This window comes from Rhinolophus sinicus, chromosome 17, assembly GCF_057876585.1.
Source record: "Rhinolophus sinicus isolate RSI-liver-muscle chromosome 17, RSI-T2T, whole genome shotgun sequence".
Classification (NCBI taxonomy): domain Eukaryota; kingdom Metazoa; phylum Chordata; class Mammalia; order Chiroptera; family Rhinolophidae; genus Rhinolophus; species Rhinolophus sinicus.
The window spans coordinates 46,331,863-46,348,218 of record NC_142517.1 but is presented as its reverse complement, the minus strand read 5'-3'; the positions used below and the strand labels follow the sequence as shown (position 1 = coordinate 46,348,218).

Here is a 16,356-nt window from a genome sequence, read left to right as displayed (position 1 = left end):
GTCCCAATCTAACATAATCCTATTCGTCTTTCAAGCCCCATTTTCTCCAATAACTTTTTCCAGGTTACTCCATATTTTCATAGCTGTTTGTTCATACCTTTAACATAGATTATTCTGAAGAGACACTTGTGTACATGCTAATTTCTCTTTCCTGCAGAGCTGGGGCCAAATCTTGAGTCTTTTTTGTATTTTTTAATTCCAATCCCTACTTCCTCCCAAGACCTAGCACAGGGATTTAGTCATTTCATCTTTGCATAATTTGGAGGAATGCCTCATACCTGTTACCGAGGTAGTCAATTACCCTCATTCAATGGAGGGTAGGCACCCAACAATACTCAACAGGACAACTCTAGGTTTCTCTAGTAAATTAAGTCCCATAATCATGAATTGTATCTATCAGCTCTCAAATGCACTAGATACATTCACAATATTGAGAGACAGAGGAAAATCTGGTATTGTAGAAACTACTACCCAAATAGTTGACTGAATTTTTCACTACTTATTGTGATTTTCTAAAACAATGTGGATATATAGTTTTCCTTTCAGAAGAACACAAAATATTTTTTATCCTTTGTTGACTTGCTTAAAACCTTCACTAAGTAAAATTCTTATAACATTTAAAATAAAATCATATTTTGCCAAATTAGATTAATCTGTCCAGGTTGATAATAGCTTCAGGAGAAGGGGGGGGGAGAGAGAGAGAGAGAGAGAGAGAGAGAGAGAGAGAGAGAGAGAGAGAGAGAGGCAGAACCTATCTTTGATACCACAGTATATTGGGCAGGGGTGACTTAAAAGGAAACTGAGGAGTTGCTGATGTTTTTTTCTGCTTTCCAATGCTAGCATGATGCTTCCATATACTCACATACAAATTATATGTAGTAATTTGACAATATTTCTTTTCAAATTTCTGAAATAGTTTTATTTCTTCTTGTTCTTCTTCTGCTTCTGCTTCTCCTTTTGCAACATGAGAAGTTTACATGAAAATTAACCAATAGCTTAGATGAATTATAAAGACTACAAAGATAGCAAGAGGAAACTTGCCAGGATCTATAACACTCAAAGTTCATCCCTCAGGATTGGATTTTAGTTGTCAGAGAAGTCTTGATATTATACTTGAGGATTCTCTGACTTGTTACAAGTTTAAATGAAGTGAGTGTTTTGTTGTGCACCATATCAGTTTAGTGTAATATACGGCATTAGATAAGCTCCTTAATTCCAGCTGCTCTACATTTTAAAACAAAACACAGGAAGGAGGGAGGGAGAAATGATGGAAGGAAGAAAAAGAGGGACAGAGGGAGGGAGGGAGGGAGAGAGGGAAGAGAAGAGAAGTAAAAAGAAAAGGAAAGAAGAAGGAAGGAAGGAAGAAACTTAGGAAGGAAAGAAGAAGAAAGGAAGGGAGGAAGGGAAAAAACTTATTTGGATAGTGGCAGCTGTTAAAGATACATGTGCAGAAAATGAATGAGGTTGGTAATATAAAAAGAAACTTAAAAAGTTCAAAGAGCATCTAAACAGACAAATTAATGTTAATATAAGTCCTTATTTTTGCATTTCTTAATTTGCAAATTAGTAGAGACGACTAGAAGTTTGAGTTTTAGGGCTTGAGCATTTACCTCCAAATCAAAATGAACACTCCTCAGTCTAAAGTTAGGTTGTAATTGAAAAACCTTAGCACAAGAAAGGTTGTATGTCATTGTTGATACAACCTACAACCTCACAAAGACAACATCCAACCAGAACAGTTGATTTTCCTTTCTGGACCCTTTCCTTTTTTTCCAATCCTAAAAAGTTTGACTGGATTTGTCTGGCTGCCAGCATAATTCAGGAGCAAAGACCTTAATTTAAGTATATATAAAATGACTAATTTAAGTGTATACAAGTTAAGAAATAATAAAATTAGGATTCCCACATTTACGTGCACATTGCCTATATTACCTAATTAAAACAATAAAATGAAAACCCGAAGAAGGATAACATTGTGTTACTCTTTTCTGTATGTTTACATAGGTGACATCAATATCAGGTTGACTAAACCTTTCACTTATTATTTCTAGACTGTTTTGCAAACACTTTTTAACATGGGTTAAGTAAAAACCCAAGAGAAACAAAAGTAGTCCTATACAATTTTGTTTAGCCAGACTTGTTCAATGTTAAAAGAGACCAATCTGTAAAATTTAGAAGGGCAGGGGCTGAGTAAATAGGGAAGAGATTGATAAAAGGGTACAAACTTTCAGCTATAAGGTGAGTAAGTTCTGAGGATCCAAGGTGAAACATGGTGACTACAGTTGATAACACTGTACCAAATAATTGAAATTCGTTAAGAGAGTAGAACTTAAATGTTCCCTCCCCTCACACAAAAGACAAATATGTGAGGTGATGGATGTGTTAATTTACTAGACAGGAGGAATCCTTTCACAATGTATATGTGTGTCATATCATCACGATGTATACTTTAAATATCTTACCATTTTATTTGTCAATTATACCACTAGAAGGGAAACTTTATCTACAGCACTCTAGAACTTGATCAATTTCATGCTCTCAAATAATTACTTTCTATGCAGAACCTACTTCTTTTTTTTCTTTCCACCCTTCTACCGCGCCCCTCCCCTCCGATTCAAGCCATTGTTTCTCAGTCTAGTTGTGGCGGGCGCAGCTCACTGGCCCATGTGGGTATCGAACCTGCGACCTCCATGTTAGAAGCACAGCGCTCCAACCACCTGAGCCACAGGGGCCAGCCCCAGAACCTGCTTCTAAAGCCTTATTTACTATTATATTTTATTTTGAGACAGATAATCTGTAGTTTTCATGTACATTAAAAAAAAATTCCAGGGGTGGCCAGTTAGCTCAGTTGGTTAGAGTGCGATGCTCATAACACTGGGGTTGCCGGTTCAATCCCTGAATGGGCCAGTGTGAGCTGCGCCCTCCACAACTACCTTGAAACAACTACTTGACTTGGAGCTGATGGGTCCTGATAAAATACACTTAAAATAAATAAAAGTTAAAAACAAATTCCAGGTAGTTATTATAATTTATATAGGACTGCTCATGTTTGACTTTTAAAAATTAAGAACTTCAACTCTGCAAGACCATTGAAATATGTGTGCACAAAGGAAAATAACTGGCAAAATTCACGTTAAGTGAATAGAATTCTTTTCAATCAAGTCTTTTAACTTTTTAATCTGTGAAATATAAAGACTTTGTTCTTTAATACAAAATCAGGGATATAGAACACAAAAATAATTAAAAAGCCTATTGCTATAGGTTACTCACTTGAAATAGAAGCTATAACATCTGAGTTGGTATCCCAGTTCTTCCTTTTATCAGCCAGATCAGAGTGTGCAAATAACACAGCGTTCTCATTGATAAAATCAGATTAATGACATTTGTTTATTTCATAACATTATTCTAAGGATCAAACAAAATCATGAATCAAGAAGTGTTTTGTAAGCTATAGGGCATTAAACAAATTTATGGTTTTTAAGTAATTTTATCTAATTGAGAAATTATAATTTATGTAAGATATCATTCCTAACAGTGAGTTTGATATTTAAGCACAGGTGCCACTCTGGAACCACATACTTAACCAAATGGGAAGTAGAGTGCCGTGCTGGTCACCTCTTGGACAGATTAACAACCTGAAAGAAAATGATCTACAGTTAGAGCCGTGCCGTATTAGGTGGACAGTGTGATCACTAGGGCAATTCTTAATACAAAGAAAGTGGAAACATGAGTCTGAAGAGGGGAAATATCAAAGGTACTCTTTATCAAGAGTGAAACTTTGAAATCCATCTATTTAAGATTAATCACTATTCTTTCTGTTAAGCTGTTGTCATGTCTAACTTTCCCTGAGTAGAAAATAATCTACACTTCCAACTAAGTTATTCATGGTCCAATTTGTTCTCAGAATACTATAATAGGCTTTGTGAAGATAAGTTTTATAATAGGGATTTAACAGAGTGAGAAGCCAAGACACAGAAGCCTTCAAACACAAGGAGTATATACACATATATAAACTGCTCTGTCCCCTCCCCCCTTCTTCCATTCTCCCTTGCCCTCTTTCCCCAAAGGACACTCACCCCTATTTAAAATCAAATTTTTACAAAGGATTCAGATGAAATGCCATCTCAACAACTTCATAGTACAATTGGTTTAGCTGCTGCAGTGTTGCTTTGGAGCCATTTTCAACAGTGCTGGGAAAAGGGGAAAACTTTGAGTAAAGCACCACTGGAAGAAGGAATGCTGTGAAGGGTTTTAAGACAGTGAAACATTCAAAATCTTCCCTGTTGGCAGTTCAGTCTTGCTTGATGACCACATTTACATACTGAGTTCACAGGCTAGAACTCTCAAAGAGAACTCTACTTTTCTGGAGAAAATAAACCTTTCAGGGTGGCATCCTGAAAAAAAGAAAGACGGAAAAAGAGTCACTGATGATTTAAATACACTATTTTTATTTTCCAAATTAATTCAGACACTATTAATTTACTGTTTTCTCCTCTTTAGCTCTATACAAGATCTAACTTTATATATATATATATATATATATATATATATATATATATATATATATTCTCCCCCCCCCCCCCCCCAAATCTCATTTGTATCCAAATGAGTGTACTGGTGTACTGGCTATGTGTTTTATAAAATCTCAAGGTACTTGGAGTGCCGCACAAGTTGATCTTCATTCCAGACTGTTTTTTTTAAGGTTCCTTATTTTCCCATTTTAAACATTTCAACACACATACACAAATTATTAACAATACTAGAAAAATCTAGGGATGCATTTTAATAACCAGCTTCCCTTTTCTGTACATGTTGCATCCCTGCTGTACCTATTTTGTTGCAAGTCAGGCTATCTTACTTGCATATTTGTAACAAAGTATATAAAAGGATAAAGATGTGTGGTTTACTGAGTATTTATATTGAAAACGATCCTTTGATGAAAAAATCCTACAAATCACAGAAGACTTCTGTAACAAATAAGCATTGCAAACTTTTTTTCACAAAGAAAATTTCCTTCAATTGTTTTTTAATGTGCTTTTAATGATTTCTAGCACTCACACCTCCTTACTTGCTTTCCAAACTGTTTATACTGTCCCCAATAACACTCAGTGGAAAGCTGTCATTCTTGGCTAAATCCTTACTTAGGGTGGATGCTATGCCTCCGTGAGACAGGGTCAGGGGGTCAAAATCGATTTTGGAGGCCACCTGGAGAGTCCAGGCCATGAACTGACTCGAAAAATTTATATCTGAGCCGGAATAGTCCACCTCCCAGGGTCAGCTCTGGCCTGACACTCCAAGCGCAGGCTGGGGCATGCTAGACCGAGCTCAGAGAGAGGCCAGAGCTGTTGACCCTGCCAGCTGACCTCTTCAAACTTCAGGAGAATTTTTTTGGCAGTTACCACGGTGACTGGGTACTCTAAAAGCTTATCCTTCTTACTGAAAGGAAGGAAAAAAAATTAGGAAAAAAATATGTTAAAACCTACCTTGCAGAGATGCCTATCACAGTTAAAGTAAAAAAAAAAAAAAATTGAGGGAGTTCTAAAGTGTCTGTCTTTGATATTAATTTACACTGCTGTCCTAAAGAAAAGGAACTTATAAGATATTTCAAACAGCAAAATTTCACATTTGCAACAGATACTGCTTTTTTTTAACGAATAGAGGACAACAATTTACATAATCTATTAAAATACTTTTTAAACATATAATTTACTTGCAAATTCTAATATTTCTCTGCTTTTCTTTGAGAATAATCAGCTTTGAAATAAGATCCATCATAAATGCTAACCTATTAGGGAAAAATACTGTAACTAAATAATCATTTTTGCATCAAAAATACTTTTTTTTTCTGAGAGAAAAATGTCCATTTTTGCTTGATTTGAAATAATAAAATTAGGAGAAAAGCAAGAAGTTATTATTATTATTATTCCATATTTAAATATTCCATATTTAATTTACAAAAAACACTGGGGGGAAAATACAATGTGCACTTTATTTTAGTGTAATGCAGATTAAAGCTAAAACAGCCACAGAATATTCTTCCATGTTAATACCAAATGCTGCCTTGTCCTAAAGTTCCACAACAATAGACTTATGAATTAAAATTTAATTCCTCATGGGGTACACCTATTTATGCACATTGTCAACTTCTACTAGTTGAGTTTTGGTGACAAACTGTAATACAAAATACTTTAAAATGGTTCCTATGTGTGCCTTTAGCTTAGATGAGAATTGTAATAATTTAGAAGTATAATATTTTTTAATCATAATAATACTTGCTTTCAAAAATACCTGTGTACTGTACAATGACTTTTCGCAAAGTGAAATCATTGACTTTTAGTGTTGCTATTGCTCTGGCCCTCTAATTTTCTCATGTAAATCTTGACAGGACTTTCTCTAGCATTTTGGTGGTGGTGGTGGTGGTGTATGTGTGTGTGTGTGTGTGTGTGTGTGTGTGTGTGTGTGTGTGTGTGTGTGTGTGTAAAAGAGAGGGGGGAGGGAGCAGGCAGAAGTGCATGAGTACCTACAAAGATCAAGCACTGGTAAGGGGAGGGTGGGTTTGCATTTTAAAAAGCAGAGGCTATGTAACAAAACAATGTCTTTTGGTCGAAATATCATTTCTCATCTTGACTCTAGGCCAAGAAAAAAAATGATGAATAACAGAGGTGTAGTAACTGACACTCCAAAAATGAACAGTGAAATTTCAGAGGAATGTTTTAACCTAATCTTGAATGTTCATTTTGCTGTGACCTATTTTCACTGTTTTATGATTACCACTAAATTCCTAGAACAGAATAGATATAAAACCAAGTATCTGTTAATTAATCTTAATTTTTAAAAAGCAAACTATAATTCAGGATATAATTTCCTTTCTTGTCTTGTGTTCAAAACAGCCAATGAAAGGGAAGATTGGAGATAGCGTTTGAGGTGACTTTGCCCTGTAATCCAATTGCACTTTGCTAAAACACAGGTCTTTCAATTAGACAGTGTGGTTCTTGCCATTGCAAAGTGGGCAACCAGGCTGGTGAGTCACTACAACTGTGGTGCCAGCTCATTCTCTATGATGAACTCAGACTGTCCTTCCCAGCCGGGAACTCTTGGCAAGCTTCCTTAACGACCCAGTGGCTGGCAAAGCATGAGGAACTCTCAAACAGGAAATGAGGTCCTCCTCAGGTTTTGAAAAGAGATGATAGAAGTCTTAAAATGAGGCAGGCCAGACCAGAATCTCCTAAACCACAAACCTTATCTTGAGTGAAACATTATGTCTTAGTTGGATCTGAAAAGGAAAAGAACTTAAAGTATAAGACAATGGTCCATTTGTACGCAAGAAAACAAGGCCAAGTCTCTTAGCTTGGTTTCCTCTCGTCAAATTTAGGATCTCTCCCAGGAAAAGACCAAAAAACATTTGTTAGTCTTCTGCGTAAATGTTTACTAAAAGAACTGTAAAATAAATAAATATTTTATTTAGTAACTCTTAGATCTGGATCTTCTCTTATGTTGAAAATTCACAAATATGTAATTGAACTACAGGATTTAGGAACTGAGAGGGCCCTAAGAGACTATGCAGTCCTATCTCTTTACATGTGAGAAATCTGAAGCCCAGAAACATGAACTGCCTTAATAACATGCCTCAACTGGAACCTAGATCCTGCTTGGCGTTTCTAGCCTAGTGTGTTCTCTACTACAATATGAAGCCTCTTCTTCACTGGGAGAAAGAAATTAAAAGCCCACACCAGTAGACATATTCAAAACCTTGGTGACAGGGGCCAGCCCGGTGGCTCAGGAGGTTAGAGCTCCATGCTCCTAACTCTGAAGGCTGCCGGTTCGATTCCCACATGGGCCAGTGTGCTCTCAACCACAAGGTTGCTAGTTTGACTCCTGCAAGGGATGGTGGGCTGTGCCCCCTGCAACTAACAATGGTAACTGGATCTGGAGCTGAGCTGCGCCCTCCACAACTAAGATTGAAAGGACAACAACTTGACTTGGAAAAAGTCCTGGGAAGTACACGCTGTTGCCCAATAAAGTCCTGTTCCCCTTCCCCAATTAAAAACAAACAAACAAATAAAAATCTAAAAAAAAAACACAAAGAAACAAACAAACCTTGGAGACAGAGTTATTCTGGGACCACGGAATAAAATGAGTTACACTTCTAGGAAACAACTATAAGTACCACCCAAGCAGAAATTCCACAAAATCAGGTAGTGAAACAATAATTGTTTTTATTGATTTGTTATGGCTAATAAGTACTGATTGATTTTCCTTTAATCGGCAAAGTCTCCACCCTGCCAGGTTTGTAATTAAATACTGAGAAGCACAGCTTTGGGTGTTAGTCTATGGAGGTTTCCAGCAGTATAAAAGATTCTGTCCAAATAACTATGAGCTCTATAAGATACGATGGCTGCCAGTCCAGAAAGGGCTTAATCTGGTCTTTCTGTAGCAGTTCTCTATTTTATTTCAGTTTTAACTGGTATCTATTAAGACCAGTAAGTAGATCCTGAAAATTAAGTAAAAAGAAGCCTTTTTACTTAAAATGTGGAATTCATTGCTGCCACTTGTCAATTGCATTCAGCTGTAACATCTACATTCTATATCATGTATTTTCAGGGCAGTCCCCAAATTCCCCCTCTAAGTTGTCATGGCATTTGGGAGACGATCATAATTTAATTCAGAGAATTTGGTTTAGGGTGGCAGAGGAAAAAAGAGAAAGGGATAAGAATTTAAAGGGAGGAGAAAAAGTACTGAGGGGCCAATGGTTTTGCAGGAAAGGAGGCTGGAGGCTGGTGTTTAGGAAGATAGTTACATGTGGTTAAGAAGTGAAGGCAGTCATAGTCAGGTAGTCCTTAACGCCCATCTAGAATTTCAAAGAAATGCTATATTCTTTCCACAGATTCCAACGGGTGTTAGTTAAGGGAGGTATTTTTTTGTCCTAATCACATGTTAACTTTTGGGAGCAGGGAATGAAAAACTACTGTGAGGTTGGGTCTGAAGAATGTTTGTTTGGCAGCTCTCTGTCCAAAGCTCCTGAGGAAACTCAGTTGCCTACTGCATGCTGCCCATGTACATCTATTGTTCTATTTCTCAAAACACGTTAGTGGTGATTCTTAACCCAGAAGCAGACTTCTCCACCCAAACGAGAAAGAGCTGGGAAGGGAAGCTTCTTGGCAGAAGGGAACTTTTTGATACACAAACATTTTTCTTTAGGGAATCCAGGAAGAGAGACCAGCGAGCTGAGCAGGGAGATAGATGCAAGTGAGGAACAATGAGTGAACTTTCCGCCTGGTTCTGGGCTCTACCCCCAGGACAGCACAGGCTGTGCTACAAGGGCAATGCTGATGAGGGAAAGACTAGTTGCCGCCCTTAGCTTCTTGGCCTGCCTTAAGCCTTTCCCCGAGCCATTCCCTCAGTCCAGGTGGACACAGCACTCCAAACTAGACACTGTCCATGGAACTGCTCCTACAAGGGCACAGCCAGGGGCAACTTGACCAGTGCCCGTCTATTGCCAAGACATGACCACTTGAAAAAAGTCTCACTCTTTTGGCGTGCTTCATAGGCTCCTTAGGAAATTGTTCAAGACAGAAATTTTGAAATTGAATTTTAATGACTGTCAGAAAAGAGGGGTGAGGCACAGCAGCTGCCCCAGAGCAGCTGCCCCAGCTGCTCCACCCGAGGGACAGGCCAGCCGTTTGGCCACCACACCCACCAGTCCAATAGGAAAAGAAAAGGAACTACAGAAAAAGTGAAGATTTCAATCTTAGAGTGAGGGCTCTGACCCTGAGCATTTGAAAGTCATTCACAACCACAAATACAAAAAAAAAAAAAAAAGAGGAAAAACGAAACACTTAAAACTTCAGGGTCTCAGTCCCAGGTTGCTTAAATGAAGTGTGGTCCCAAGAACACAAATTTTTGTGGGGTAGGTGGGGAGGATATGGAAGGCCTCTCTCCCCATCGTATCTCACCCACAGGGACAGCACAGACAATGATGCCCCAAAGGACACTGGGAGAAGAGAGAGTTTTATAGGAGAAGGAACCAGTTTCTCCCCTGGGTCCCCATGGTGTGGTGGAGTGACTGTAGTTCGGTGAATGTTCCTTTTCCTTCTTCTGCCGACCTGGGCCATGTCTAAATGAGAAATCACAAGATAATGCCAGTTTCCTAAACTCAAGTGCCTGAGAGTGAAACTTCATGAAAAGTTATTGCCAGTGACAAATCCAGGCTGACAAATTGTCCATAATCGCACTTTCAACATGCTGGATGGCTTTCAGACAGATGCAAGAAGGGGAGGGCAGGATGCAGGCCACAGCGGGTCTGTAGCTTTCCGGTTGTGTCCCCCCACCCAAAGCTCCACTCTGTCCCCCAGCAAGAGGATGTGCTTCGAGGGGGACTGCAAGGCGCCTGGCAGCCGGTCCAGCTTTTGCTCTTTCTTCCTGTCACTCACACAGACTGCACTGAGGAGTCTCTCTCTTCCTTCTTCTCCAATTAACCCTTCTGGGTGTCCCTGTCTATGGTCTCAAGAGCCCTTGATTTACAGTTACCCGAGTTTTCTTTTGTTTGAAATCCTGAGCCCACAAGACCTTGGCATGTGTCGGACTTCTAGTTACTTCTGCATGCCTGTCTGTACCTACGACACAGAAAATTATTAGGACTTGACGCTCAACATAAATAATAACAATATTTTTACCTGTGGAGGCATTGGAAGAATGTGTGCATATTAAATCATTTCAGAACTTGATAAATCTGAAAAAAAATCTTTCGAAGTGTTTGTAGGTTAGCACCTCTATAAACAGCCCCCTCTTCTGCACCACGTCCCACATACATTCACAAAAGTGCCCTCTGATTTGGTTTTTTACATTTTGGGCTCACTCTATCTTTTAAATTTAGGAGCAACTTTAAATGTACACATTGATCTAAATATAAATTTTCTATGTAAGATATAAGTTCTTGTATGGTTTACAAATCCAGTTACCTAAATCATAAGATTTCATATTAAATTATCAGTCACAGAACCTCCTAGGAGGTTGATTTATCTACAAATGTTTGGGTTCACAATTTAATTCACGCTTCTCCTTTCTCCAACTTGAATTTTGATTTCTGCATTTATATACAACACAGCACTTGAATTAAGGGCCGTCTTGTTAAACTAGAGGCTTTTCTCATTTCTCTGAACTCTATAAATGAACTGCATTGTCACATAATCAATAGGAAAAACTCAGCTGTCACAGATCCTAAGCAACTCTTTGCCACAGAAATAACACGATCTGGCATTTCTGAGTTTGAAAAATGTGCTGTTCGGATGACATGAGACCAGAACTACCACGTCGGCTTAAATGCCTGTGGTCTCTATGAAGTGCTGAGGACCAAGCTGCTAAAATCTACAGAGATGTTGCAAATAGGCTTCTCTCCTGGTTAGAGACCAGGCGCTCCCTCTTTTCTTCCATAAACAAGTAGTATAACAAGTGTTGAAATCTGGGATTCAAAGTTGTTTCTAAGCTCATCTAAGTTTGTTTGATCTAATAGAGTTTCGAATTAGGCGTTTTCCTCTCCAAACCAATGAGCAATTCAGATTGGGACTTTGGAATTGAAATCTGAAACTAAATGTCCAACAACTTCAAAACTGATCCTTTGAAGTCCTAGGTCATTTCCATCGATGTGATCAGGATTTCTGCAGTATATAAATCCTTTAGCTCACAAGTAAGTGAATGGCATCTGATCATAAGTAACATGAGCCCATAAATCTCCAGCAAGCTGTTTCACTGCCTCCATGTCACTGTTTCTTGTTGCACTCGCTGCCTTCGCTCTACAATCTGCCACTTACTTACAAATGCTGCCATATCATACCAGAGCGTGAAGATGTAATCCTTCCTTATCTGGATTCTCTCGCCTTTTATCTATGATGTACTACTCTGTACTTTTCACTCAATGACTTGTTTCACCAAGGGCATTTTTCAAAAAAGTGGTACTGGGCAGACCTACCATGGAATCCACCCCACTTGGTAGATTAGATTATGTGATAAACGTGTTAATTTATCTCAGAAGAACCTTGCTATAAAAAGCCTCATGACCTTGGCATGCAACGAATCATTTACACACCAAAGGTGAAAGGTAATCTGATTCATGAATTTGCTCTGTCAGTGAATTGATGTATTAAGTATTACCCTTAGTCTACCTGGACCCATCTATACAAAGAACAGTGACGGAGGGGATCAGATAGGTGAGACAAACTCAGTTTATAACTTCAAAGCATGGATGCATAAAACTTGTCTTTCTTAAAACTAAAGCTGTTGGAGCCTGCCTTTCCCACGTCTACCATCGCTAAGATCTTTGGGATGAACTAAGAAACACCACCTCTAATTAGTTCATTTGTCATTAGAGAGCCACTGCATCAAGTCAGGTATTTTGCTCCTATTCAACTCGCGTAGAAAATGAGACAACGTGGGCTATTATAAATAGCTCAGCATTCGGTGCCAACATTTAAAATTGGCCTCATTTTACAGGATCTCAGAAGCCCCAACTCATTCAGACTATGTCTTGGCAACCTTGCTCTAGCCCCAAATAAGACTGTTAACACAGAGTTTATCCATTATCATAGTTCACAGGCTTCATAGATGCAAGTTGATGTTTGCTACCTGTGTCATGCAGAAGGGGTGAAAATCCATCCAGCAACCAAGTCACTTATTTCTGAAGAAACCGCCATGGGTAGGTGGATGTAGTGGGCAGCAGGAGGACGGGGAGAGGAAGAACTGGGCATACAATAACTCGGCTGGGAGTGACTTTGCTCTGATGTCCACCAAAGGCAGGTAACTGATAAAAAGAGTTCTCTTGGATACTTGGTCAGTGTGTGAATTTCTTATTTACCATTATGGGAAGCAACTAATCCCATCCCAGCCCTACATACTGAAGATTCTTATTTTTTGAGAAATATGGTGCATTAAACTATCTTGTTCTTGATTCCCAAAACATAAATCACATGATGTCAATACCACCAATTTGAGGATTTGCCTAAATTCTTAACCACACAGTGCTGAGATACAATATACTGGATACAGCAGATGTACTGGACAACTCCACAATATACGGCTCTAAAATTCTAAGTTTTTCATTTCTCTCTACACTTGCATACACCTCCCCAGAACACTCCCTTCCCCCCCCCCGCCCCAACCCAGAAATATTTATTTCCTGTATTCTCTGCAATCTAACCTTAAGAGTGCATAAACCATGAGGTAATTGCTTATTTGCAGTGCTATGTATGAAACAATTGTCTCTCTTTTTTCCCCCCTAAGCATCCACCCCAAGGGACTGAGCAATGAACTATGCTACCACTCAACTATGTCTGAGAGAAAAGGCGGGGTTTGCAAGAGCATCTCCACCACTGCAATGGCCTGGCTGCCAGCACCTGCTTTCTCACCCAGTTTCCCCCTGCTTGTTCTCAGCTTAATTTTACAAATATATCTGGGTCTCCATTTATCTGTTAAAATAGCCCAGGGTGTTTGCTAGGAGTATTGTGCCATCATTGCTGGCGCATTTGTCTCTTCTGTCTAATGTTTGTCATTACACAAAGCATTCTAAAAAGCTAATTTCCAACCCTGAAAATATACTCTTACTCCAGAAGTCATCACATTAGCATAACAAGCACAAAGTCCCAAGACGGTGATTTGATTATAGATCCGAAATCCTTCCTGTTCTATGTTGAGGTGTGATGTTGCCCCACTACTACTAGAATCTGGGTCAGTGGAACCCCTGCTTGAGGGAAGTTCTACGGGGGCGAACACAGTCCCTGGAAACTCAAAGTGCGGTAAAAGCTTCAAGTTCCACCTGCCCAAGTTGGGACATTTCTTAAAGAACCAAGATGCTGCCATCTCTTTCTTCCTCTTTCTGTACTCTTCTTTCCTTGACCACCAAGAAAATATGTCTTAAATTATATTCTTCCGTGGGTGTTTCACTGGACAAGGGCAAATATCAGGACTTCTCTCATAGGCAATGCAAGCACTTTTGGACCCTTTTGTTGGAGGTGGGGCTTGGGAAATCCGACCTCAATCTGCCCTGCCAGTTGTGGAGGTGCAGATTAGCTGCAACTCTGCAGAAGCCCGGATGGTGGTGGCGGTAAGGGTCAGTAAGGTTGAGATGTATTCAGATGTTAATTTACACCTGAAAAGAATGAATGCATGCACCCACATGGGGTGGGGTGGGGTGTGTGTGTGACTGGAGTTTCTCATGAATACTGGCCCCGAGTGCTTCCTTGGGAAAGATGAAAGTTGAAATGGATGGGGAAGTAGTCTAAAAGTTATAGGGGCAGGAAGAAGGGCGGGAACAGGGACGGCCTTGATGAGTTAAAGGAAATTTATTTGGCCACCATTTGTAAATCTGTTTCCAACTTTATCTTTTTTACCACCAATTGGAGATTATGTATCCAATCCAAAAATATTGATGTGGAAGTAAGGATGAGGAATGAGCCTCATTTTTCTGCCATTTGGGATAGGCTTTCTTGTTTTGCACAGTCTTTCCATTTAACAACTGCTACCTACCTTGCCGAGGGGAAGGAATCCCAAAGTACCTCCTAAGTATCGAAGAAAGAAAAACCTACATTCCAACACTGCCTTTAACCTCAAACATAGTAAAGGGTTCATTCAGACCCCAGGACCACACGGAGACATTAATTAGGCTGATGAAATCCATCGAAATGTATGAATTCAGCATAATCAAGTTTCTGCCACAGACTATCGTTAAGGAATACGTGAGCAGCTGGGAGAATAGAAAGAACTGTTAGAGTTAACTCATGCATGTAATTGAGTATATTTAACATAACCATTTTAATGATCAGTGATTAAAAGTGCATCTCACTTAAAAGGTATATCCTCTGCATTTGTTCATAGCAACTCGATAATATTCTCAAAAGGAGAAAGTAAGGGATACAAGTTTCTAAACAAGATCGTTTTTGAATTTGAGGGGAAACAGCAGGAAAGTGAACTGGAAAGACAAAAAATGCCTTTTGCGTGCAAATAACTACACCGGTGTGAAAATAACTACACCGGTGTGATATAAACAGATCACTGTTTTAGTCACTTTCTGTGCTCAGTTCAAAGTATTAGGAATATATAACAAATGATATATATTTTTTTTACCCCTCAATAAGACTGTATTTCATTAAAGATGTTTTCTCTGACAAGATTATTTTTTCAGAGAGAGAGAGAGCGGTTTGCTCAAATCCTGCTGATTTTAAAAGCTTTTCTTAGGAACCTGTGAAGTTCACCTTTCCAATTCTTTTTCCAACCTGTTGGGTTGGCTTATCAGTGGAACTCACCTCTGTGAAGATAACACTGGGAAGAAGAAGAAGAGGGAGAGCATCCCAAGGAGATGCGCCCAGATATGGCAGTCTAGGGCCACAAGCAGTAGAAGCCCTCAGAGAGAGATTAGCTGTTCAAATGAGCGAGGGGTCTGAACCAGAAGCCCAGGCAGTTAGAGGCACACTTTGCTCTGTGCTATTCACTCAGACCTGGCCGGATAAATGAAGTCACTTTGGAGCCATGCACAAGCCAGCCCAACTCTTTTTGTTGTACTTTCTCAGCTGTTGCGTTCAAAACACGGATTACCCAGGAAAGAATCGAAAGAGAGAAGTGGCTGTAGATCTGCAGCTAGGAGTGTGGAAATCCCACATCTGCACATCTGTGCAGGTACTACACAAGTGAGGGTGTAAGAGAAGGGATGCCGTTGGCCCAGCTCCCAAAGGTTGCTTCACCGGCCTTTTTTTTTAAAAAAATCTCCTTTCACTCCTGCTCCCCACCCCACCCCATCCCACCCCATCTCCCTACGGAGAGACCAATCTATCCTCCCCCTCAAAATAGTTTGAAAAGTGGCATATTTTGAATGTCTGGGAGTTGCGGTGCAACTTTTACGAAGGCACAAACACATAAAGTATGTTGGGGCTACTATCTGCTTGCTGCAAACAAAACAAAAACATTTTAAAGAGACATTCATTTGAAGCCTTCCTTTCAGCCAGAATCATGTCTTCCTTGGCTTAGAGGGACAGCTCTTGGTAAATCATTTCTCTCAAGGAGCTGTCCCGCACCCAATGTATAGTCTATAAATATAGTGGAAAAGTCATGCCAGGGGTAGTCAGTGCAAGAGAATCTGGAGCCTTGAAAGCATCTTTTTCTTCTGGCTATGGTGGCACTTAAATGATAATGCGGGCAATGGAGCTAGGAGATTTATATCTTTTGGAAAGTAGGGCGAGCCAGATGGTAATAGCGTCATTAACACACAAACTTGGGATGTGCAAGTGAAGCTTGAAATTGGGAAAGAGATCGGAAGAACAAAGGGGGCTGCTGTTGAAAGGCTGCCCCTCTTCTGCAGCCAAAGCTAAGAGCCTC

General features: G+C 39.5%; 1 long non-coding RNA gene across 21 annotated transcripts in view; it reads right to left on the bottom strand.

Annotated features, from left to right (window-relative positions):
- Window positions 1-16,356, bottom strand: part of LOC109450257 (uncharacterized) — a 626,489-nt gene that overhangs the window by 25,085 nt on the left and 585,048 nt on the right. For 20 of the 21 annotated variants that reach the window (XR_016019848.1, XR_016019845.1, XR_012494921.2 and 17 more), the window contains 3 exons: window positions 4,077-4,394; window positions 3,580-3,635; window positions 3,271-3,405 (listed from right to left, as the gene is read on the bottom strand). This is a non-coding gene — a long non-coding RNA (uncharacterized LOC109450257). The remainder of the gene's footprint in view (window positions 1-3,270; window positions 3,406-3,579; window positions 3,636-4,076; window positions 4,395-16,356) is intronic. The other variant, XR_016019850.1, reaches the window with a different exon arrangement.